The sequence below is a fragment of the Silene latifolia genome, chromosome 1, assembly GCF_048544455.1.
Source record: "Silene latifolia isolate original U9 population chromosome 1, ASM4854445v1, whole genome shotgun sequence".
NCBI classification, from domain to species: domain Eukaryota; kingdom Viridiplantae; phylum Streptophyta; class Magnoliopsida; order Caryophyllales; family Caryophyllaceae; genus Silene; species Silene latifolia.
Window position 1 is genome coordinate 160,014,675 of NC_133526.1, and position 25,660 is coordinate 160,040,334.

General features: G+C 38.5%; 1 pseudogene; it reads left to right on the plus strand.

Moving 5' to 3' along the window:
- Nucleotides 1-21,898: 21,898 nt before the first annotated feature.
- On the plus strand, nt 21,899-24,841 carry LOC141586128 (DNA polymerase-like; annotated as a pseudogene).
- The last annotated feature ends 819 nt before the right edge of the window (nt 24,842-25,660 follow it).

Here is a 25,660-nt window from a genome sequence, read left to right on the forward strand (position 1 = left end):
TTCGCAAGTATAATTAATAATTAATAATTAATAGATTGATAATTAATGCTTCTCTTGTTTGAAATTGTCCTTTTTTTAAGAAAAAAAAATTCTTGTATTTTTTGATATTTGGACAAGTTCAAAAAAGTAGAAAGGAATATTTCAAATGAACAGAGAAAACACACACTCCATCCATTTTTTTTAACACAATTAGTCTCCCTTGTGACGGACATTGTCCGTCATAAGGTGAAGACAAGGCGAATTGATACCATTTAGGCTAATATGGATACTAGTGGGGTATGTGTGTATTATTATATAATATTATTGATTTGACAAATGAAAAAAAAGGGAATCCATTTTTGAAATAATGGTCAAAAATAAAATATTTATCGTTTTGGGTCGGTTTTGAAAATATTTGTCAAAATGGTGTCCACGTAGGCTCGGGATTTCTGGACCTAAAACACGCCACTACCAATGGCGTGTTTATAATGAATAGGGAAAGAAACTTCATTAAAAAATGGACTAAAACAAACACGCCATTGGTAATGGCGGGTTTCGGAGGGGAAACACGCCACCCCCTATGGCGTTTTTTTTTTTTTTTTTTTTAAGTTCAGTCAGTTGAGGAAAAAAATTGTTGTAAAGACACGCCACTGCTAATGGCGTGTTTCCTTCACAAAACACGCCATTAGTAGTGGCGTGTTTCAGGTCTAGAAATCCCGAGCCTACGTGGACACCATTTTGACAAATATTTTCAAAACCGACCCAAAACGACAAATATTTTATTTTTGACCATTATTTCAAAAATGGACTCAAAAAAAGGGGCAAAAAATGTCTCACCTTTCACTCTACCTCACCTCTCTCATCACTCATCACACTCACCTCATCTCTCTCAACCTCACCTCTCTCTACAAACAATAATAAACGGTTCTTCATCACCTACTCCATCACCATTTTCAATCTTTAAATCACCCAAAAAAGTATTGTCACCATTTTCACGCTTCGTGAACGAGATGGGAAGAAGAAGAAAACAAATGGTTAAAAGGACACCCCCGAAGAAAAAAAAAATGGAAGGTATTGTGGTATTGTTCAAGATGTTGATTTGATGGTGGTAATTTTTATTTAGTAATTAGTACTAGAAAATGGTGACATTAGTGTAATTAATTGAATGTAAAGGCGGTCTTTTTTGGGTATTTATCGTTTTTTGGTATTTAAATTTTGTTTTATTGGTTATAATGCTTACAATGCATGCTTGGATAAATGGTTACAATGCATGCTTGAATAAATAAGAAGCATGGAGTGTATGGTGGTGTTTAATTGATGCAATCAATGGAATGTATTGTGTTGAATTTATCATATTTTTTATTGATAAATTGATTATTTACATTATTTATTAGTGGTGGGCATAATCCGCTCCGGACCGGAAAAATGGACCGGTCCGGACCAGAATCTATTAGACCGGAACCGGAATTAAAAATTCCGGCCCGGTCCAACATTTTTAAGGATTTCGGTTTCCGGTACAGTCCGGTCTTGGACCGGAAAGACCGGAATTATAGTATTTTTTTTAAATATTATATATAAAAAAAAGTATACGCCTATTTAATCCGTTCCAACCAGTTCGGTTTTTTTGACCGGAATTTGAAAAAGCGGCTATGTAAGAATAATTTCGGTCCAGTCCGGTCTTGGACCGGAATTTTTAATTCCGGTCCATGATTTTTTTGGATTCCGGTTCCGGTCCGTCCGGACCGATGCCCAGCCCTACTATTCATGCATAAATAGATAACAACAAAAGAAAAGAGAAGCAGCCGTAAGAGAAGGCTAAAATTAAGGTGACATTTGCAGAGCTGGTGGTGGAGACTGATGAAAGTGAAGCAAGTGATGGTTCAGACGAGATTTCAGAGGAGACGGAAGGCAGTGGCGATGAGGAAGGCGATGAGGAGAGGGAAGACAGTGGAAAGGAAAATGAAGGAAGTGGTGAGGAAGTGTCGGAATCCGAAGATGATGGTTTGCAAGGTGCGAAGCTTAACAAATTTGTTGTTTGATTGATAATAGATTTGTTATGTTTGTTGGGTACTAGTAATGAGTTATGCTGGTGTGAACATAGGTCACCTGCACGCCAAGCCAATTTGTGGACATAAAGCAGTCTGAAAGCCACGCTCGGTAGCGTAAAATTGCTTTCCACCAGATCACTTTAGATCGGTCGGTTTTGCCTCGGCAAGGGTCTCGAAACGATGCAAGAGATGTTCGGAGTCGCCACAAAGCATTTGTGGGATGCTTGGAACCCGTTCGAATCCACTTTATACCTAGGTCAACCAAGGCAAAAAGCGGTGTTTGACATAGGTACTAAAGATAAGGAGTCGTCCCTCTTTAGCATCCTATCTCTAGAATGACTCTCGTTCGCCCTGGATAAGGTCGTCCACTATCCAAAGTTTCTGAGTAAGAGGTGAAGGTACGTATTGGGAAGCCCTTTAATCGGACATCCAATCCCGCCCGCAGTAGCGGCCTCTACTGATCGATCTTGGTGGGTTAAATGCAAAAGTTGATGAAACGGATAAATGCATGAATGCGCATCCACAAGTTTAAACCTAACATGTGAGCTTTCTATGTCGGTTGTTTATCTAAATATCAAGTAATTGATGTCCAGTTGGATTTAGTGTTGATTTGCATGCAAGACGGAAATTAAACATCCATTTAACGAGTTAGGTTTATGATGCATAACGTGATCCATTTGTCTTAGAAAGGCGTTTTGCAAATACAAAGTAAAAGGGCAGGCTTGTCATCTGATCCGTCCTGTATTCGGGTTAACCGAAGTCGGGATTGTCCTAGACAAGTGCTGGAAAGGAAGCAGGACCTGCATCAGGCAACCCATTGAGACGCGAGCCATCAGGCGATGCAAAGGGACCTGTCCTGATTTGAAAACTAGAAAGCAGTAAGCCTGTATAGGCGCGAGGCAGCTGATTGTCCAAGGGGACGTCTTCTGACTGTTGAAAACGTTTGTAAAACGGTTTGTAAAGGGGAATTTGAACCCGTCTTTGTTTGAAAAGGTCGTTACCGCTTTTGTGTTAATGTGAAGAACAGACTTGAATAATCATCATTGTATTGACGATATTCGACGTCGGGTTCGGTTTTCCAAGCTTGACATGAATAGTTCTGAAAAATGTTGATTATGAACTAATTGTATTAAGTCCATTTGTTTGTAATTAGTCAATGTTTATCACCGTACTCGGGTTAAACCGACATGGTATGTGGAACCAAGGATGACTATTCATATATGACTAATATGTTTGTTTTTTAAATGTAAAGAAATGAATAAAAAGGTTTTAAAATGCCATTTTAAATGTGATTAACCAAATACTATCACCGAAACACGGATTAAACCGTCATGGTATAAGGAAACAATGGTGAACATGTTTTATGGTTAAAAAGGTTTATCATAAAAATGATTTGAAATGGTAAAAACCGGTTGTAAAGAGAAATTAAAATGGAAAGAATGAACTCAAACATGTTTGAGCTCTGACCTGGACACCCCATTGAGGCGCGAGGTACGTAGTGGTGACTAGGGCCTTCTGTTTCCGGTCAAAACTCGGTTTTGGCTCATTCGATCCGTATTTTGGACCATGTTATGCATGTTTTAACATGTTAAGGTCATAAAAACAGATAAAAAGACATGAAAGAAAAGGATTATTACACCCTCATACTTACATGCTAGGTTTGAGACGAGAAATCGACGGAAGTGTAAAAACTTGTTAGGTCGGAAAACTCGGTTGAAAACCGTTTTAGCAATGTAAAGAGTGTTTGTTTAGTTTAGTGATTGTGTAGTTGGTCGAAATGGTCGGTCAAGTGATTTAATGCACGATGACGGTACCAAACAATGTGTATGGCTTGTATTTTCGATCGGTAGGTCGAAAACACGTGTCGGTTTGTGACTTGAGAAGTCGAGTCTAGAATTTTAAGAGAGAAATGAGGGGGCGGACACTCGCGTACCTTCAAATGGTGGCATTTGAGGGGTATTTATAGAGGATTGAGTGGTTGTGTGCATTTTGAGAGACGTGGCCACATGGGCTACTCGAAGAGGCGCGAGCCATTTCGCGGGTCTTCGAGCTGTCTTGTCACTATCACGCAATTGAAATCATGATTTGTTTTATCCTAGGTTTTGGATGGCATGATTGTTGTACTTGACCATTCAAGTATACCGTGTATAGTTAACATGGAAGCTTTGTGATGTTTGTTTTTTGTGTTTGACTCGGTTTGACTCGTTGTTGGAGTCGAGATTTGAATTTTTGAGTCGGTTTTTAATCCGGTGTCGGTTTTGACTATAGTTAGTGTCATTGCGACCCCGTCGTCGTGCATAAAACACTCCGGGTACTTTTGAAAAGTTTTGAAAATGTTCTGTTTTTGAAATCGTTTTGAGTTTTCCGATGTATAGTTATACAAAACTGTCGATTAAACGATGCGATTCCTAAGCATGTTGTAGTCCGATAATCATCGGGTGTTTGTTGGAGATTCAACAGATACTGGGTATCTACAGAGCCCCCACTTTGACTGAGGCTTGGACATGGCGAAAGTCAAAGTACAGCCCCCAGGTCAATCGAAGTTACAACCTGGTGACCGGAGCGACGTCGGGCGGCTCGAAGGGATTCGGGCCAAGGACCTGCCGTCGAGAAGGGCGACGCCAAGGCGACTCGGGGGTACGAGTCAGGGACCTGTCCGTCGGGAACAGTTTAGAGTCTGCTGACTGTCCGTGTGGGTCGTTTAAAGTCCGTTAGACTACGTACGAAGGCTCGCCAGCCATAGGAAGGAGTCATACCTGAGGCATCTTCGGGATATGTCCTTGAGTTGTTTCCTGTTTGCGCACGAAGGCTCGCCAGCCGTGTTGCGGATATGATGGGGCTCGCCAGCCGCACTGAAGGTACGTTTTGAGGCTCGCAAGCCGTGTTGAAGGTGCGTTTTGAGGCTCGCCAGCCATGTTGAAGGTGCGTTTTGAGGCTCGCCAGCCATGTTGAAGGTCGAATGATCGACGGTGGGAAATAGCCGTGTTGGACGGGCTTATTTCGAGAGGTTGTTTGAGTAAGTGGGCTCTGCGTGGGGAGGTCTCCGGTATCCTGCTGGGGATTTTCGGTGTTTATATTGGATGTTTGTGGCGCCGGAAAGAGATAGGCCTGAGCCTGACTGAAGAGTTAAGAATGATAAACACCTAAGAGGGGGAGGGGGTGAATTAGGTGTACCTTTTAAAAATTTTCTCGTTTACTTGGTTAATGACTAACACAAGTGAGATCTATTAGGTACGAGTTTGAGAAACTTAATGGATTGTAAGTTCACAAACGGTACAGCAGGTCTATGCAACAGTATGATGAACTGTTGCACAGTACTGACAACGAGATAGGTAGATAAAAAAGCAAAGGATAAACGAATGTAAAAGTAAATAAACAAACAAGACGATGTTTTAAAAATTGGTTCAGCTCCTACTCCGGAGCCTACGTCCAACCGTTATTTTATTGCTTGTTTAGAAATTTACTCAAACTTAACTAAACCCCTTACAATGAAAATAACTCGTCAACCTACTCCGGTTGCAATTGCTTGAAGCTACTCCGCTTCAAGACTTTCCCTTGCTCAAAGCTACTCCGCTTCAAGACTTAAAGTTCGATCTCAACGGTTTCTGAGTCGAAATCTCGGTGGTTCACTTAAGAACATGGAGATTACAATTAAGACCTAAACACGAGAATCATTGAACATATTCTTTATGCAACAGTTAAGCGAACTGATACTTGGAGATTTTACAGCTTTGAAAAACAATTGAAGACTTTTGAAAAACAGAAAACGGTTTTGCAAATATTTGAAGAACAAAGCTTAAAATGCTGAAATGATTTTGCAAATGTTTTACAATGAGTGTTCTGAAAAGTCTTGCAATAAATGATAAATGAAGTGGCTATTTATAGAGAAAGGAAGTGTGTAAGAGAAGGATCTTAACACTTCTTTAATCTAATATCCATAGGTTTGTAGTATGCATTTTCATTTAAAATTATAAAAGAACAATCAGGTTTGTGAGGCTCAAGGTGGCTGCATTTTTCCAAAGCAAATGAGTGTTTCCCATAAAATATGGGAACTCACAATTTTGCCACAAATGGAAAAAGCATAAGACCTATTTTTAGCATGAAAAACAATTTGCACAAATGGGATTGACATCTTTAAATTATTGTGCAAGCATATTCTTTTTGTTATTTTTGTTCTTCAGTTTTGAAATAATATTCCTATTGAACATAGAAAGACTTTATAAAGAATTTGAAACACTTGTGAATTTTTCGGAAAATTCTCCATGCGTTAGTACCAAAAACCTTGGTGCAACAGTCACATGAACTGTTGCATGGTTTTGCAATCACTTATGCATAAAGAGGATATGTTTAACTACCTCGTTTACAACATTCATTCTAGGCAATGGGCTTTCTTGTCTTGCCTTCATCTTGATCATCTTGTTACTTTGATTAGCTTGTGGACTCTTTGATTGATCATTAATAGCTTCAATTTTGCTAAACAATTTAACTAAGAGGCAAACAATTAAATAACAAATGAAACTTGACATCATCAACCAAATGTGTTCTAACAAATTCCCCCTTTGATGATGGCAAGTTTTAAATATGTGTTAAGTTCCCCCTAATCCCATGGTGAGTCGGTCTTTGAACCATATTCAATAAGACATCAAATAAACATGACATGATCAAGGTGAATGAGGGTCAACATGCTTATCCTAAGTAGAACATCTAATCATTATATCTAAGACATTTCAACGGTGAACGTTAGCCTAAGAGTCATTGAATGATCATAAACACATAATTAACATACTTCCCCCTCTTGACATCATCAAAAGAAGGATGAAAACATGTTCAAGGAGTACAAGATAAACCACCAGCAAATTGTTCGAGAAAAGCTTAAAAACAGTTCACAGATTGCATGAGATATTAAGACAAGAAGCCAAAAGGGTTAGGAAGGCAATTTGGGCAAAAGATGGTTCGTTCATCATCATTGGGAACAGTTCTTCCAAGGATTTGGACACGTTCTATGAGATATTCATTGATGGTTTTGAGCGCAACAACTTACTTCTTAAGGGTCTCATTATATTGACAGCAAGTCTAGTCACAATGGTCAAAAGCTTGTCTAACTTCGCATTTACCGGACCCATTGCAACAGTTGATCCAACTGTTGCACCAGACGGCCGCTTTGGGATTTGATCCTCATTTTCTTTTGGCAATGGGTTTGGGTTTTGTGTTTGGTTTAAGATGAGATTCAACAAGAGGTTCATCACCATCACCAAAACGTTCAGTGATTTTTCTTTTGGATTTGGATTTGGATTTGGGGGTTTTCGGTAAAGAGGGGATGAAGACCATCATCAAGTACCTTGTCATAATTGTTTGGTTCATCAATTTGTTCATCATTTAGGATGAACTCATCTTCATGCATGACCTCCCTTTCTGATTTTTCGGCTGGAGTATCCATATTTTCATCAACATCATCATTTTTCCCACCTTTGGTTTCCTTTTCGTTTTCAACACCTTTTTTTTTTTTTTTTTTTTACTCACTCACTCCATCTTTCTCCTTTCCTTTTTCTTTTTCGACATCAACTTCCTTTTCAACAATACTTTCAGCTTCTTTAAAAACATCTTCAACGATCACTTTCTCTTTGTTGATTTCACTTGCCAATTCATTAAGTGTAAGCTTATCTTTCTCAGAATCAATATCGATATTAGAGTTCAACATCATTGAAATTTGGGGACTCCTTTTTAATCCACCACGACCTCGCCCTTTGCATGTCATGGTTTTCTTTCATGCAACAGTGGACTTGACTGTTGCAGGCTTGGTAGGGGACGGTTGGGTTTTGACGGATTTTTCGATATATGCAGCGGATTGGGTGGCCATTTTTTAATTTGGCAATGTATTCTGGGTTGAAGGAGTTAATAGGAAGGTCGGTTGGTTTAGTGAGGGTGTGGATAATGAGCGCTAGTTGAGTGTAAGAATGAAGAATTAATGCTCAAAAAGTGGGCTAGATGGAGGGATTATCTTGATTTGAAATAAGGTGAAGTTGAGAGGCTCAATGAAATAATTCACATGCAAGTGCAAGATTTTAATTAAAATTCTCGGTCCATTTTGCATGTTGGAGATTTTGACATTTTAAACTTTAGACATGTACATCCCTTTTTCTAGTCAATCATATAGGAAAAATAAATTCATTAGAGTCACATATCACCCAACAAACCAATTTCCAACCGAAGTTTTACGAATTGTTCTCTTTCCAACGGTTTTGTAAAAATGTCCGCAATTTGATTTTCCATTTTACAAAAGTTAAGACTAATTGTTCCTTTTTCGACTTGATCACGTAAGAAATGATGCCTAATCTCAATATGTTTAGTACATGAATTTTGTATTGGGTTATTTGAAATGTTAATTGCACTAGTATTATCGCAAAATATCGGAGTTGTTTCGAAGATCATACCATAGTCGTGCAATTGTTGATGAACCCAAATGATTTGTGTGCAACAGTCTTTGCCTTTGTTGTATTCACTTTCAGCCGTGGACAATGATACCGTGTTTTGCTTTTTGGATGCCCAAGTGGTTAAACAAGGGTCCATGAATGTAGCAATTCCAGATGTGCTTTTTATGTCCACCTTGCTGCCGCGTAATCCGCATCAGAGAATCCTACAAGATCAAGTTCGTAATGAGATGGATACCAAAGATGCAAGTCTTGTATTCCAATCAAATACTTGAAAGTCCGTTTGACGGTTTTAAAGTGTTATTCCTTAGGATTTGATTGGAAACAAGCACACAAACATACGCTAAATTGAATGTCGGGTCGACTAGTGTTTAAATAAAGCAATGAACCAATCATACCTCGATACACCGTTTCACTAACACTCTTACCATTTTGGCCTTGATCAAGTTTAATACCATTGGTGTAGAAATGGGTTTGGCATTAGTCAACCCAAACTTACTTAGCATTTACTTCAAATACTTTTGTCAATGGATCATGGTGCCTTGTTCACTTTGCTTAATTTGGAGACCAAGGAAGAATCCAAGTTCTCCCATCATGCTCATTTCAAACTCAGAAGTCATAAGATCCGAAAAGTACTTATAAAGAGTGTTGTTAGTTGCACCAAAAATAATGTCATCGACATATACTTGCACAAGCAACAGTTCCTCTGACCGTGACTTGATAAACAATGTTTTATCGACCGAACCACGTAGAAAACCATTTTCTAACAGGAATTTTGAAAGTCTATCATACCAAGCTCAGGGAGCCTGTTTTAAACCATAAAGTGCTTTGTCAAGTTTAAATACGTGATTAGGGAACTCATTGTTTATAAAGCCCGGAGGTTGTTTGACAAAAACTTCTTCTTCAAGATAGTCATTTAAGAAAGCGGTTTTAACATCCATTTGAAAAAGTTTTATGCCAACATGAGATGCAAAAGCTATGAGCATTCGTATGGCTTCAAGCCTAGCTACTGGTGCAAAGGTTTCATCGTAGTCAATCCCCTTTTGTTGATTAAACCCTTGTACCACTAGTCTAGCTTTATTCCTTACGATTTTTCCACTATCATCAAGCTTATTGCAAAAGACCCATCTAATACTAATTACAGTACGATTAGATGGTCTAGAGACAAGATGTCATACCTCATTCCTCTTGAATTGATCTAGCTCCTCTTGCATGGTCGTCACCCAACATGAGTCATTAAGAGCAATGGTGAAGTGGCTAGGTTCGATTTGTGAGAGATATGGATTGTAGGCACAAAAGTTTTGGAGGAATGACCTGGTTTTTACTTCTGATTCAAGGTCACTAGTCTGATTTGAGGGGGGATAGGAGCTTTGGCGTTTTCATTTTCTTGGAACAATGGTGTTGGAGGCTTCATTTGTTTCGTTTGATTCTGATGCAACAGTTGCAGTGACTGTTGCATGAGGTGATTTTGTGAGGGTGATTGTGGATCAGTTTCTATTTGAGTAGTGAATGGTTCACTACCATCCTCATTCCCCCTGGATGAGTTAGCTCTATTTAAAGATGAGGAAGGGTTAGTTCCCCCTGAATTTTGGCCAACTTCTTCATGCAACAGAGGTTCTGACTGTTGCACAACTTCCTCAACCTCTTCCACCATGTCCATGTCATGACAAATCATTCCAATGTCGAAATCATCATCTTTGTCTTCATCATCAGCCTGTTCATTAGACATAAAAAGACTAGATTCGTCAAATATTACATGAACGCTTTATTACATTTTCATAGTCCTTTTGTTGTAAACTTTGTAAGCTTTACTATGACTAGAATAACCAACAAATACTCCTTCATCACTACGAGAATCAAATTTACCTAGGTTGTTTTTGCCATTGTTGTGAACAAAGCATTTAATACCAAAGCATTTTAAATGTGAGATGTTTAGACTGTAACACCCCCATACTCCGAGTGCCTTACCAGGACCACTCAGGTATGAAGACATCACCATCTCGGTTGCCCGAGGTATGATAATCAAATAGACAAAACAGAAACAACATTTATTATAAGTAATTTAATGAATAAGTACAATCCGCGAAACCAAACTGAAAGTACAATACATTATTCCAAACTGTCTATTCTCAACTGAAAATTAAATAAAACTAAACTACAGCGGAAGACTCTATCGTCATGTCGTGGCCATCCCAGCTATCCCCGTATCATCTCTATACCTGTTCAATATCTGCTCACCATCCCCGAATGGATCACCGCAGGTTTTACAAAACAACACCGGGGTCAGTACTAATCACACAATCGAAATAGATAACAACAATAAGACAAACAGACAGTTGAACTGCCACACACACACACACACATCCAACCAACCGTCTCAATCACTGACTGTCCACTGGACCAGCCCTGCCAGTGGGGGACCGCAGCCGTTCCCACCTAAGCCCCGCTCATCGTACGAGCGATAACCCTGTCCATTAATGTGCACATCCCCTTTCGTGGCGGGTTCCACGAAGGGCGAAACTAGGGCGTGAGACCACTCCCGCAAGTGACCCCACTCAGCCGAGAACGCATCTCGAGAACCATCACAACACAACCACAATCACAATCACAATTACAATTACAATCATCATATCAATCAACTAACTACAGCACATTACCAATATCCCATTATGGGACTAATACTGAGTAGGAAATCCTACCTGGAAAGCACAACACGCAGACGGTATCTACAAATTGCCTCAAAACGCCTCTTCTATGAACTCTCCTCCTACCATACAACACATAGATACTACTATTCAATTACTATTCATAAAAACCCCCAAATCCTAAATTAGGGTTTCACTAATCTTAACAAAACATTATATAAATTGTATTAAAAGCTTACCCTCGACGCAAGGAATCCAACGACGCAAACTACGATGCAAACCGACCGTCTGAACTCCGGGAATTGTCAAGAACGCGATTAGGAAGAAGACAAGTTGCTTTCTCTCTTAAACAGGTTTTAGGTTTTGTAAAAAGTGATTTAGAACAAAGACGAATTGGTTTAAATACCTTAATCGCGTAATTAACAAAACCCGAGAAAACTCCCCCGTAAAACCGGACACTCGATCGAGTACCCAAGGTACTCGATCGAGTACCCTACTCGATCGAGTGCCCCACTACTCGATCGAGTGCCCAACAGGTCAGAAACTATTTTATTCTGCAACATACCCTTACTCGACAGAGTAAGGGCTACTCGATAGAGTACCCCCAAGACCATAAATACGGAGTATTACATAGACTTTCTTCCTCGTAGTAATTCATAAGGTGTTTCGTTAATTATTTTCCTAATCATGACTCGGTTGTAGATGTAACAAGATAATTACGGCCTCGGCCCAAAAGTTCTTTGGTACTTTAGAGCTAATGATCATAGTCCTACCCATGTTTTCAAGAGTTCGATTCATTCGTTCCACAACCCCATTTTGTTGAGGGGTTCTTGCGGCCGAAAAATTATGGCTAATACCATGATCATTACAATAGTCCTCAAATGATGAATTCTCAAGTTCGGTTCTATGGTCGGATCTTAAGAATGCAAGTTTTAGACCAAATTTGTTTTGAACCATTTTAACCCAAATTAAGAATTCATCAATTGCTTGGTCTTTGGAACTTAAGAAAACTAGCCAAACATATCTTGAAAGGTCATCTACAATCACACAAATATAGCGACTTTCACTCTTGCTAACAATACGCATGGGTCCACATAAATCAACGTGAACAAGTTCAAGGACATGAAAAGTGCTAACACAATTTTTGGATTTAAAGGAGCATTTAACTTGTTTACCTCTAACACAATCATCACAAAGTGATTTAAACTCAAATTTCATGTTAGGCATGCCATCTACTAGGTCAAGTTTCTTGAAAGTATTAAGGGTTTTAGCATTAACATGACCCAACCTTTTATGCCAAAGCAAAGGGTTATTTTTGTGAACACTCATACATGATAAAGTTTGACCCGACAATGAGCATAGGTTAGTCATGTACACATCTTTGACACGCTTACCTTCAAGAATTAACTCTCTAGTTTTACCATCAAGTATTCTACATATACTAGCATGAAATTCAACAATGTTACCTCAATCACACAATTGTGAAATGCTTAGAAGATTGTGTTTCAAACCTTTGACAAGCAACACTTTGTCGACACATAGTGACTTTGACTTACCAACTTTTCCAATACCAATGATTTCACCTCGTTTGTTGTCACCAAAAGTCACCGTGCCACCTTTGTAGGCTTCTAGCGAGAGGAATTGGTTTTCTTCTCCCGTCATGTGACGAGAGCATCCACTATCTAAGTACCAATTGCTGCTGCCTCCCACTAATGCCTATACAAGATCAAACAGTTAGTTTGGGAACCCAAACAAGTTTGGGTCCCTTCTTGACACTAGCTTGTTTCACCAAATCTTTCTTGATCCATACCTTTTTAGCTAATTTAGTGTTCTTTTCTAGGTCACGTTTTCTCTTTTCACAATTGTTAAGCTCATGACCAGTATTACCACAATAGTTGCAAATAACAAAATCAGGAAGTCCAGCGTACTTTCGTCTTCTAAAATCAGTTTTGTTTGGGTCTTAGTTTCGGATGCAACAGTGCGTGCTACTATTGCATTTGAAACCAAGTTCAACATTCTTTGCAAGCTTTTCATACTCTTGGGACTGTTTTAGAGGAAACTTTAAAACATTCTGACTTCCTTCCCATTTTAGGTGAAACATCTTAGCCTCATCTAGCTCTTTGGTTAATGTATCAATTTTAGCAAGATGATTAAGATTTAGTTGACCTACTTTGTCGAAAGCGTGTTTAGCATGTCTTACTTCATCACTAAGCAATAAACCAATTTGCTCAAGTTGCTCAAGTTGCTTGTTATCTCTTTTACACAAAGTGAGGTCAGCTAGCAGAGAGTCACGTTCCTTAATTAGCGAGGACACATGTTTTGTGAGAGTCTCAATTTCCCTTTTAGACTCAGATGCAACAGTTGCATCATCTGTTGCATGGATTTGTTCAGCCTTTTTCAAAGTTTCAATTTGAACAAGAAGGTCATCGTTTGATTTTTGCACTTGATCTAAAGCACTTTTAACATGACTTGACTCGTCGTTCAACATTTCAGCAATTTTGACAAGATCATCTTTTTGAATTTCGCATGTTGCAAGATCAATCAAGAGTTGGTCACGTTCTTTTGTTAGTGAGGACACGTTTTGACGAGGGACTCATCTCCTTTGTTAGACACGGATGCAACGATGCGGTGCTCTTTGCATGCGTTTTTCATCAACCCTTTTAGCAAGAAACAAATTCTGTTTTCGGAGCTTTTTAATCTCCTTTTCAAGACTCAATGATGTACTAGGTTGATCAACCTCATTTAGACATTCTTTCAAACCAACATTTTCTTCGGCTATGTCTTCAATTTCAGTTTGCATAACCTCTAATTTATTGTTTTGGACAAGACACTTATCAATGAATTGGTCTAAGAGGAGACAAACTTTGTCTTTAGAGAAAGATCGAACCTTTTTCTTGAGCTTATTTGCCTCATTGTCTGAATCTGAATCTGAGTTCACGGAGTGAGCCATAAGACATTTGACATTTTGTTTCTTTATTGACTTTGGAACATCATTGATTGATTGAGAAGAGATGCACATTTTGGCGTCTAATTCTTCCTCAAGGACATCGTCCTCATCGGAATCGGACATGCCCCAAATGGCTGTCAATACTTCATTCTTGTATTCTCTTTTAGCAAAATCACGCTTTTCTTTAGATTTGATGTCATTCCACTTAGGACATTCTTTTATTTGGTGACCGTTGTCACCACATTTGAAGCAACCCATAGTGGAACTAGATCTTCTTTTGGGAAAACGTCTTTTGCTAGTATTGTTATTTGACCTTTGTGAGTTTCGACCATTAATCATGCCAACAATGTTTTTGGTGAACATTGCAAACTCATCATCTTCATCCTCCTCATCACTTGAGAGAGCATTGAGAGCGAGTCCTTTCCTTTTAGAGCTTTCACTAGAGCGCTTCATGAGAGTTAACTCATGAGCCATGAGTGAGCCCATAAGTTCATCAAGGGACAACAAGGAAAGGTCTTTAGCTTCCTCAATAGCCGTAACCTTCGGTTGCCATTTTTCAGATAGGCTACGAAGGATTTTACGGACTAAATCCTCGGATTCAAAGTTTCTACCTAGACTCTTGAGGTCATTAACAATACTAGAGAAGCGTGAAGACAAACTATTAATTGACTCATCTCTTCCCATGTTGAACATCTCATATTGTTGCATGAGAAGATCAACACGGTACTTTTTGACTTGTGACGTTCCCTCATAAGCAAGATTAAGGGTGTCCCAAATTTCCTTTGCCGAGTCACATCCGGATATCCGGTTAATCTCTTGTTCACCGTTGTCATATTGAAGGATGGACATGGCTTTAGAGTTTTTCTCGACTTTCCTATAATCGGCTTCAACATATTTGTCCTCACTTTTGAGGGACTTAGTGCCATCGGCATTAGTCATCTCAATTTTGAGGGGACCCTTTTGAATGATCAACCAACATTCGTAGTCCGCACTTTTGACATAGTGCTCCATGCGGTGTTTCCACCAAGCATAGTTTTCCCCCTTAAAGATGGGAAACTTAGTATGTTTTGAATCGTCCATAACTATAGGATCAACTCTTTGGTTTTAACCAATATCATGAGCACGAGGCTTTGATAACAATTGAAGAGTTAAGAACGATAAACACCTAAGAGGGGGAGGGGGTGAATTAGGTGTACCTTTTAAAAATTTTCTCGTTTACTTGGTTAATGACTAACACAAGTGAGATCTATTAGGTACGAGTTTGAGAAACTTAATGGATTGTAAGTTCACAAACGGTACAGCAGGTCTATGCAATAGTATGATGAACTGTTGCACAGTACTGACAACGAGATAGGTAGATAAAAAAGCAAAGGATAAACGAATGTAAAAGTAAATAAACAAACAAGACGATGTTTTAAAAATTGGTTCAGCTCCTACTCCGGAGCCTACGTCCAACCGTTATTTTATTGCTTGTTTAGAAATTTACTCAAACTTAACTAAACCTCTTACAATGAAAATAACTCGTCAACCTACTCCGGTTGCAATTGCTTGAAGCTACTCCGCTTCAAGACTTTCCCTTGCTCAAAGCTACTCCGCTTCAAGACTTAAAGTTCTATCTCAACGGTTTACAGAGTCAGAATCTCAGTGGTTCACTTAAGAACATGGAGATTACAATTAAGACCTAAACACGAGAATCATTGAACATATTCTTTATGCAACAGTTAAGCGAACTGATACTTGGAGATTTTACAGCTTTAAAAACCAATTGAAGACTTTTGAAAAACAGAAAACGATTTTGCAAATATTTGAAGAACAAAGCTTAAAATGCTGAAATGATTTTGCAAATGTTTTACAATGAGTGTTCTGAAAAGTCTTGCAATAAATGATAAATGAAGTGGCTATTTATAAAGAAAGGAAGTGTGTAAGAGAAGGATCTTAACACTTCTTTAATCTAATATCCATAGGTTTGTAGTATGCATTTTCATTTAAAATTATAAAAGAACAATCAGGTTTGTGAGGCTCAAGGTGGCTGCATTTTTCCAAAGCAAATGAGTGTTTCCCATAAAATATGGGAACTCACAATTTTACCACAAATGGAAAAAGTATAAGACCTATTTTTAGCATGAAAAACAACTTGCACAAATGGGATTGACATCTTTAAATTATTGTGCAAGCATATTCTTTTTGTTATTTTTGTTCTTCAGTTTTGAAATAATATTCCTATTGAACATAGAAAGACTTTATAAAGAATTTGAAACACTTGTGAATTTTTCGGAAAATTCTCCATACGTTAGTACCAGAAATATTGGTGCAACAGTCACAGGAACTGTTGCATGGTTTTGCAATCACTTATGCATAAAGAGGATATGTTTAACTACCTCGTTTACAACATTCATTCTAGGCAATGGGCTTTCTTGTCTTGCCTTCATCTTGATCATCTTGTTACTTTGATTAGCTTGTGGACTCTTTGATTGATCATCAATAGCTTCAATTTTGCTAAACAATTTAACTAAGAGGCAAACAATTAAATAACAAATGAAACTTGACATCATCAACCAAATGTGTTCTAAAACTGACTCCTATTTGACGGCGGTCTCTGTTATCGTCGTTCGTAACTTCGAATTTCGAAGAGAAGTAACGGTTTTTTCTGTCGTTGTTCGGGGTTTGTAGAAATAGCGAATGTGAATTCCGCCATTCGATGTTTGTTTGAGAGATAATGGTTTTTGATTTCGTCATCTCGCGATTTGAAATTCGTGTAGAGTAGTGAATTTGAATTTCACTATCCTGTTCGAAGGCGTGACGGTTTTTAATTCCGTTGTTTGAAATTGTGGAAATAGCGAACTTGAAGTAATTTTATTTTTGTGAGGAAGATGACGGTTTTTAATTCCGTCGTTTGTAATTTGAAACTTGTGGAAATAGCGAATTTGAATTTCGCTACTTCATTTGTTTTGTGGTGGTGTTTTTTTTTTTAAGAGTGAAAAGTGACGGTTTTTAATTCAGTCGTTTGAAATCTGTGAAAGTAGCGAGTTTGAAGTTCGCTATTTTGTATTTATTTGAAAATGACGGTTTTTAATTCCGTCGTTTGAAATTTGTGAAAATAGTGAATTTGAATTTCACTATTTTGTTTTTGATTTGAAAATGACGGTTTTTAATTTCGTCGTTGGAATTTAGGAAAATAGCGAGTTTGAGTTTCACTATTTTGTTGGTTTTTTTGGTAATGACGCTTTTTAATTCCGTCGTTGGAAATTGGGGAATTCGTGTGGAAATTGGGCCAAACCCAAAATTTCGCTGAACAAGCAGGGAACACCCCAAAGAGGCGCGAGCCATCCTGCGATGCAAGGGGCTTCCCCTTTTTCTGTAATAAGACGCGAGGAAGCTCAGCTCCTCATTGTCTTCGTCTTCCTCGACACAAATCGCAAAAAACCCAACAAAATCGCTATTTTTGACCTTGCCATTTGCTTGTTTTCGTGCCTATTGTCCTTATGTCATCTCAAGGTATGTAAATCCTCTTGAATCCATTTGAATATGTTTGCCTTTTTGTTAATTGAATTAGGGCAAAACCTAACCCCTCGAAAATCGATTTGGACGTTTTTGCTTGGCCCATTTTCGAGTGAAATTGGTGGTTGCATTAGGTTAGAAACCTGTTTAGGAGTATAGGGGTGCCTTTAGTTTGCATTTTGATCCCTATTCCCGCTCTCTAGGAGCAAAAAACATGAATGAGACGAAAGTTCGTCTTATTTCACAATGTCGTGCTTGTTTGCTTGAGTTGTGTGCCCCACTAGGTTGCATTGTAGTCGGGGAAGACCGTGTTTGCCAAGTTGGACCTTCATTGGGCGTTGTGGGCAAAATTTGAATTTTTGCCTTTGTGAGACGGTTTTATGCTAACGAAATAAGCGTCTATTTGGGCTCAAACTAAGCCGGTTTTTCTTGAAATGGACCTTAAAGGTAGTTTAGGTGACTTTGAGACGTGATTAAATCACGTTGTTTTAATGTGGTCGTAATTTGAATTTTTGACCTGTTTGCGCCCGAATTGGCGTAAAATTGCCTTTTTCGAGCTGTGAAAAATGCCCAGTTGTGTCGGAAATTTTTATTGCTTACTTTTGCGGACCTTGTGTGGGCCTTAAAGTCTTGGGTGGATTTTTTGTACTTTTGTCGTTGTTTTGACTCGTCTTTTGCTTGAAAAGAAGGGCGAGTCGTTTTTTTTGTGAATTTTTGGTGAAGTGTTTTGCTGGATGGGTTTGGACGGGTTTGCCCTTGTTTTGTTTTTGCAGGTGGCTTTGTTTTTTTTTTTGGGTCTTGTACATTTTTTGCCGTCGTTATGCCTAAATTTCGGCTGACGCTATTTTTGTTTTGTCCTGATTGTAGGTAAGTGTTCCGAGGCTTCTGGGCCTACTGGGTCCGTGGCCGAGGCCTTAGAGGAGGAGGATGATCCAGGAGGAGGAGAGACGGCTATTGTCTTGTCCTTGTCGAGTTGTGTTTCTCCCTGGTGGCCTTTGTCCAGCCTTTGATCACGCGTTGATCATTGGCTGTTGTCTGCAGAAACTTGGAATCTGATGGTTGGGGTTAACATCAGTGCGTCGTTCTACCTTGCCGTTTTCAGTCGTCGTTAAATTCTGATGATTAAGGGTCAACATCAGGGTGGTAACCTATGTCATGGCTTCTCCTCGTCACTAAATTCCGATGATTGGGGGTTAATGTCGGGGCGATGCACTGTGTCACAATTCCTGATCGCCACGCCGTCCCAAGTCTGCTGGGCATTTTTTCCTTTTTTTGTTACGGAGTAGGAAAGAGGTATTATCGTCATGGTAACCACCTCTGCTTCTGCGGTTACTCCTCTCTTTTGCATGTTGTTCCCTTTCTTTTCTGATTAGAAGGATGGGGAGTGCTTAGTTCGGTAGGTGGCGGATAACCCCCAGTTCATTGTTTTAGGCCAGTGTTTGTATGATAAATACTTGTACCAGATCCTGTTTGTATGGTCAGTCGTTTGTATTGAACCTGTGTCGATGTATTTTGCGTGAGGCGGTTTGTATATATATGTTTTTGGTTTGTAGTTTATTTTTGTTTGGAGTTTTTTGTGTGTTGTGTTTCGGAGAAGCACGGTCAACAGTTGATTCCCCATTTGCTTCACCTTCTCTTCTTGCATCGTTAGTGTAGAAAACAGGCAACGGGTAGCACATACGCATATACGTAAACACGCAAAAGCATTTGATGAAAACAAAAATAACCACGATGACTCGAAGTTAAAATTGAAATTGTTCGTTGAAAGAAATTTTGAAAATTCCGCGACAAGTCGTCATGTTTGGATTTTTTAAATAAATTTGGTTTTAAAATTTCGAGAAATTAATTTGTGTTTGAATTAAATTGCATCGAATTTTACCAAAATTGATTTGCGACTCGAAAAACTAAAACTCAAACCGTCATGGATGAATTTCAAAAGAGGTTTTGCGAGTGTGTTTGATTGATCAAAACTTGGATTTGCAAGAGTTTGAAATTTTGAGGAAAATGACATCGTGTTATCAATTTTCGATATTTTTGTGAAAAAAAGCGAAAAATTTTCGACAGACGTGGAAACGATCCGTCGCGGATCGGGGCGATTAGCCCTTCCCCCTAAAAAAAAGAGGAGAAAATCCCGTATGTTTAAAGCTACGTCATGGAAACCGTGTCGAATTTCGTAAAACGCGAAAACAAGGAAATGTGAGTGTGAGAAAACACAAAAATTTCCAGATAGGCCTGAAGAGGCGCGAGCCTTAAGGCGAGAAAATATATGTGTCAGGAAGAAACACAACTTGATAGGGACAAATCAAGGTGCGGATCCTGAGAATCAGCCCAAAGAGGCGCGAGGCCCTGGGCGATGCAAATGAGCTTCCCCCTTTTCGGAAAAAAACGCTGATTATTTTGTATAAATATGGACGTTTGTGCTTCATTGTTTCATCATCCGAAACACGAAAAGCATCTCTACGAAAACCTTTCTTCTTCTTCAACAAAATAATTCATGGATACTTTCGAAAATATGTTGCGACATTGGTGTCGGGATTTGTCGCCTCCCGAGAAGTATCAACTCGTTGTAATGGGAGTTGGTCAATTGTTTGTACTTCATCAAGTTACGGTGCACTCCTCGCTTCTTGAAGCATGCTCTCGGTTTTGGGATTCGAAACATCATGTTTTCGTTTTTCCGAAAGGTGAAATTTGCTCTCTTGCCAAAGAAGTGGGCGCCACTGGAGGGTGGCCGGGTTGTACACCGGTGCTTCCTCCGACTCGGTTGTGTTACAAAGAGAAGTTTCATTCAATGTTGGGCTTGTCAACAAGCCAAGTGAACTTTCTCCTTGCTCCCCATGGTGTGGATATGTTGGCTCTTATCAACATTTTCTCAAATCGGTTGGATGTTAATGTCTCGGAGGTGGCTAGGAGAAGGGCTCTTGCCTTTTGCCTAGTGCATGCATACCTCCTTGTCGATGCCTTGAAGAAGGAGGGGTCAAGATGGTACGGTAGTATGACCCTTGTGCATGTGGTTGAGCAAATGGAGCACGGTTGGGATCCATCATGGTTGGTGCTTGGCGAGATCATCCAAGCTTTGAACAAAAAGGGCTCTTGTGGAGAAGCTCCCTTGTTCGGATCTCCAAGGATCCTCCAAGCGTGGCTCATGGGGAGGCTAAGGTATGTAGAGCCTCCGCTTGATTCTTCTTCTTATTCCTTCCGTCACCTTACTGTGAGGAAGAAGTTGTATTCGGATAGCTTTGCGTCCACCGAGGCTTATTGGACCTCGAAATTGGTGGAGGAGGGTGGTCCTCATATCCGTTGGGTGGTGCCGTGTTGGCACTTGAGGTCCTTCACGGGGTTGCCCGCTTCGGCCGCTAGTTCTCGTTCTTTGATGGTGGTGGGCTTGAAGGATGCTTCCTTCATCTATCCCGAAAGGCTCATGAGGCAAATTGGGCGCCAACAAAAGGTGCCCGCTCAAGATACTCTCGTTCAAGAGAGTGTTTTCCGAAACTCTGAGCTTGTGGAGATTTTTGAGAGGTAGTGGGCCACTCGGACGTTTTGGGAGGTACCAAACCCCGTTGCCACGACATGGGTGACTCCTGCTTATGTCAAGTGGTCAAAAGCTCAAACCTTGGAAGAAAGGTCCAAATTCGGTAAGGATGAAGTCGTTGACTTGAAGTATAGGGAAGTTGGCAAGGTCAACCGTGCCTTCTTTGACAACTTTGCTGATGATGTTAGCCCGGATAGAGTGAGGCCACCGAAGAGGAGGAGTTCGGGTCCCAAAGAGAGGGTGGGCCGTGTGTGGGCTCGGCTAGGACCGAGAATGAGGTCTTGCAAGAGACCGGAGGCCGTCGCCGTTGTAGATCCATTGAGGATTCGTTCCGAAGAGGAAGTCCATGCTAGGCAGGCCAACAAGAAGAGCAAGGGGAAAATGTACCTCGAGGGAAAAGGCAAGGGTAGAATGGACGAATGAAGACCGTCATTACCCGTTTTACTATTATGTTGTAATAGTGTTTGTGTGTTTTTATTATGTTGTACTAGCAATGTATTGTGTATTTTTGTGCTAGTTTTACTATGTGAGATGTCTTAGTCGACATTCTAGCTTTGAAAAGTTGTATACTTGCTTAGCATTATTTATTGTCAAGTTCGTAATCTTTTTCATTATTAATTAAAAGGCCCCCCAATTATTAATGCCCTTTAGACATATAAATCGTTCCGCTTACTATAGAGACGTAACACCAGGTCAGAGGACAGGTTCACGTCAATAACTATAGAACCAGAAATGGGTAAGCTTAGGCGGACAAAATCCTAAAAAGATTTTGAAAGAAAATGCTGATTTAACATGTCATCATACCACATAAGACTTGGAATGTTATGGTTATGATTAAAAAGCATCTTTTTCATATGAAGGCAAAATACCTTCAATATTCGAATCAATTTAACTTCAATATTAAGGGTGGATACCTTCGATCATATAAGATCCTTAAACCAAAGGTTCTACATTGTAGATATAGAAAGAAAGTCTTTCCATACTATTACTATACTCAGTATAAAAGAAGAAGAAATGAGAAAAAGAATGAGAAATATAAAGATAATGATAAATTCAAAGAGATAGTAGTCTTATTAAAGACACTGGATTCAGTAACAGAATCAGAAAAGAATTCGAACCCATATCCAAAGTTAATCATCCCATCTCGGATCTTTAATGAGGATATCCTCATCAACGAGTTTGACCTATTAACCATATCGGTTATGGATCTCTTAGTAAAGTATGTTTACCCTAGCATAAATTCTTATTGTAAAGCTAATATCATCTTATATATGAAAAAAGAGAATGATGAAAATATAATCAAACGTCTTTCTAAGACAGCTTTTCCACTAACCACAGATGATGGTGAAGTGCTTCCTAAGTTCAATATAACGAATCATGTCAATTGTTTATTACTACAATTAATTGATTTCTATGATGATTTTCTAATTACAGGAATAAGTATTAATGTTTATTTTGAACATAATATAAAACAACCTATACCTATTGTAGATTACAAGTCTAGATTAGAAGGGATATATGAATGCTATTATGATAAGAGTCATGATGATGATGAAAAGGTTGATGTTAAGAATTTAAAGCCAAAAATCCTTCGTTCTACTAAGAAAGTCTATTCTACTCATATAACAACGTTGAATAAGTATAAAAAGACAAGTTTAAAGCCTTTTATGGTGGCCGATACCGAAACTATCCTTATTGAGGATATTCATGTGCCATATGCTATAGGTGTGTTGAAGGTTTACCCGGGAGATGTCCCTCTAGTTGAGAATATAGATTCTTTCTTCAGTGAAGATTACAATAAAGAAAAGTTCCCAAAGTTTGAAGATAGGAGTGAGAAAATGATGTTTGATTTTATATTTAGGATTAAAACAATTGCTAGACGGAATAAAAAATATAAAATGGATATTATTTATTTTCATAACTTAGGACGATTCGATGGTCTTTTTCTTATTAAGCATCTCTCCTTACATCATCAAGATTTAAAAATCAAAGCCCTTATTAGAAATAATACGATCTATGAGATAGCCGTCTATTCGAAAAAGAGACTTTTATTCCGCTTCAGAGACTCGCTTCATCTACTCCCCAATGATCTACAATCTCTAGCTAAGAATCTATGCCCTGAGTATGGTTCTAAAGGATCTGTTGACTTTTCAAAAGTAACTCTGGAAACCATATCTTCAATGAAAGAGACCTTGATTTCATATATGAAACAGGATATTCGCCTATTGGGTGGTATTATGTTGAAATTCCAGAATTTGTATTTTCTAGCATACCAAGCTGACATATTAGATAAGCTAACCACCCCATCACACGCTCTCTCTCTCTCTCTCTTTCGTTCGTGGTTTTACAACGATAAAAAGCATTATATCCACATACCTGATGAAAATACAGATAATTATATTCGACGTGGATACTATGGTGGGCATACCGACGCATACCTTCCATACGGTAAAGACCTTTACTATTATGAGGTCAACTCTCTTTATCCTTATATTATGAGGGAATATCCAATGCCTGGAGGTAAGTCTGTTTGGCATTCTGATTTTGAAAAGATGGATTTAGATGAAATCTTTGGTTTCATTGAAGCTTATATAGAATGCCCAGAAAGCATAAAGAAACCCTTTCTACCATATAAAGATCCTAAAACTGGGACTCTGATCTTTCCAACGGGTACATTTATTGGTGTTTACTATAGTGAGGAGCTCAAGTTTGCAAGACAGATTGGATATAAAATAATACCTCTAAATGGATACATCTTTGAAAAGATGGAAAGCCCTTTCATTGGATACGTTAACGACCTCTTTGAAAGTAGATCCAAAGCTAAGCTTAAAGGTAATGACTCCTTATCCTTTATCTATAAACTCCTAATGAACTCATTATATGGGCGATTTGGCATCAATCCCGAATCCACCAAAACCGAAATTTGTGATGAAGAAAGATCGAATCTTATCCTTAAAACGAAGGGTTTAATGAAATATATAAAGATTAAAGAAGATCTTAATATAATAACATATATAAACAAACGGGGTCGTGGGGAAAGAGCTTCCGAATATTATATTCCGAAGATGGCTGCTGTTCAAATATCCGCGGCTATCACAGCATCAGCTAGGATCTACATGTATCCATTTATATCCAGAGATGATTGCTACTACACTGACACAGACTCTATAGTTTTAGGTAACCCTCTTCCAGATGAATTTATATCTTCAACAGAATTGGAGAAGTTTAAGTTAGAAGATAAAATCAAAGAGGGTGTCTTTTTAGCGCCAAAATCTTACTACTATAGCAGATATTCCTCAGAGAAAGACGTCCTGAAGTATAAGGGTGCTGGTAAATAATTTGCAACTAAAGACTGGTTTCTAGAACAGTATCGAGAACCCGACCGAATTCAGACTGTCCCAATAATCTCTCATTTTAAAAGAGATTGGGATTCACTAGATATAAGAAAGGAAGAAAGAAAATTCACTCTTAGACTCGTAGATAAAAATAAGAGGGTACGTCAAATAGAAAATGGTCGCTGGGTAGGTTCTGATCCTATTAATATCCATGACTTGCGTTGTATAAATAAAATTGGAAGAGTTATAATAAATAATTTAAAAAGAGAAAAGGAAGAAAAGAAAATGAAAGAAAAGAAGAAGGATAAGGATGATTCAATAAAGAAGACCCATACAATTGATCCTCAGAATGAGAAAAAGAATGAAGAGAATGAGAAAAAGAATGAAGTCAATACTGTGAAGAGTCACTTTTATAATGAAAAGATAATTTGAAAGAAAATGAAAAACCATTAGATAATAAGACAAAACCATCAGATAGAGGTAGGAAACCATCTGAGACAGACCCTCCCTGAACATAATTTAAATAAATGAAAAGATCTTTCTTATATAATTCTCAATAGATAGGATTTCATTTCAGAATTACCTTCTTCTTATCTTTATATTTAAGAATCTTCATATTAAGCGAATTCTTTTTCTTTATATAGAATATTAAGGGAAAGAGTCAAGAATAGGAAGAAAAGAGCATCAAAGAACCTCTATTACCTCATTAAATTACCTAGGGCAGATCTTCCTCTAGTGGGAATGAGTGGGGTCCCATTCCATACCTTACGCTAAGGGCCTAACTACACCTCTGACTAACTCCTTGTATCATTGATCTGAAAAGAAAGGCATAACTCCTATGTGTACTAACCCTTGACTTTCTTATCTTACCCTAAAAGGTAGAATGAATCAAAGTATGAACTCGGACCTAATAGTCTAAAAAGACCTCTTTCGTTAGTCTCTATACTTTACCTTTCGTTAAAGGAAAGAACTTGTTCCCCTATACATTCATTGCTACTTTCTTATCTTATTCTGACTCCTCTCTTTTTCTTTTTATAAAACATACATTATTCCATATATAGATGTGGACTCTTTTAAAATAAGACATAGTATTATAGAGGCAATATAGACAGAGAAAGCATTTCTTATCTTATGATCTTTCTTTTTTCTTTTTAAATTTAAAGGATCATAATGAAGCTCTGGAAAGAGTCTCTTTACCATTTGATTTAATGGTTCACCACATATACATGGACTTTTGATATTAATATGAGT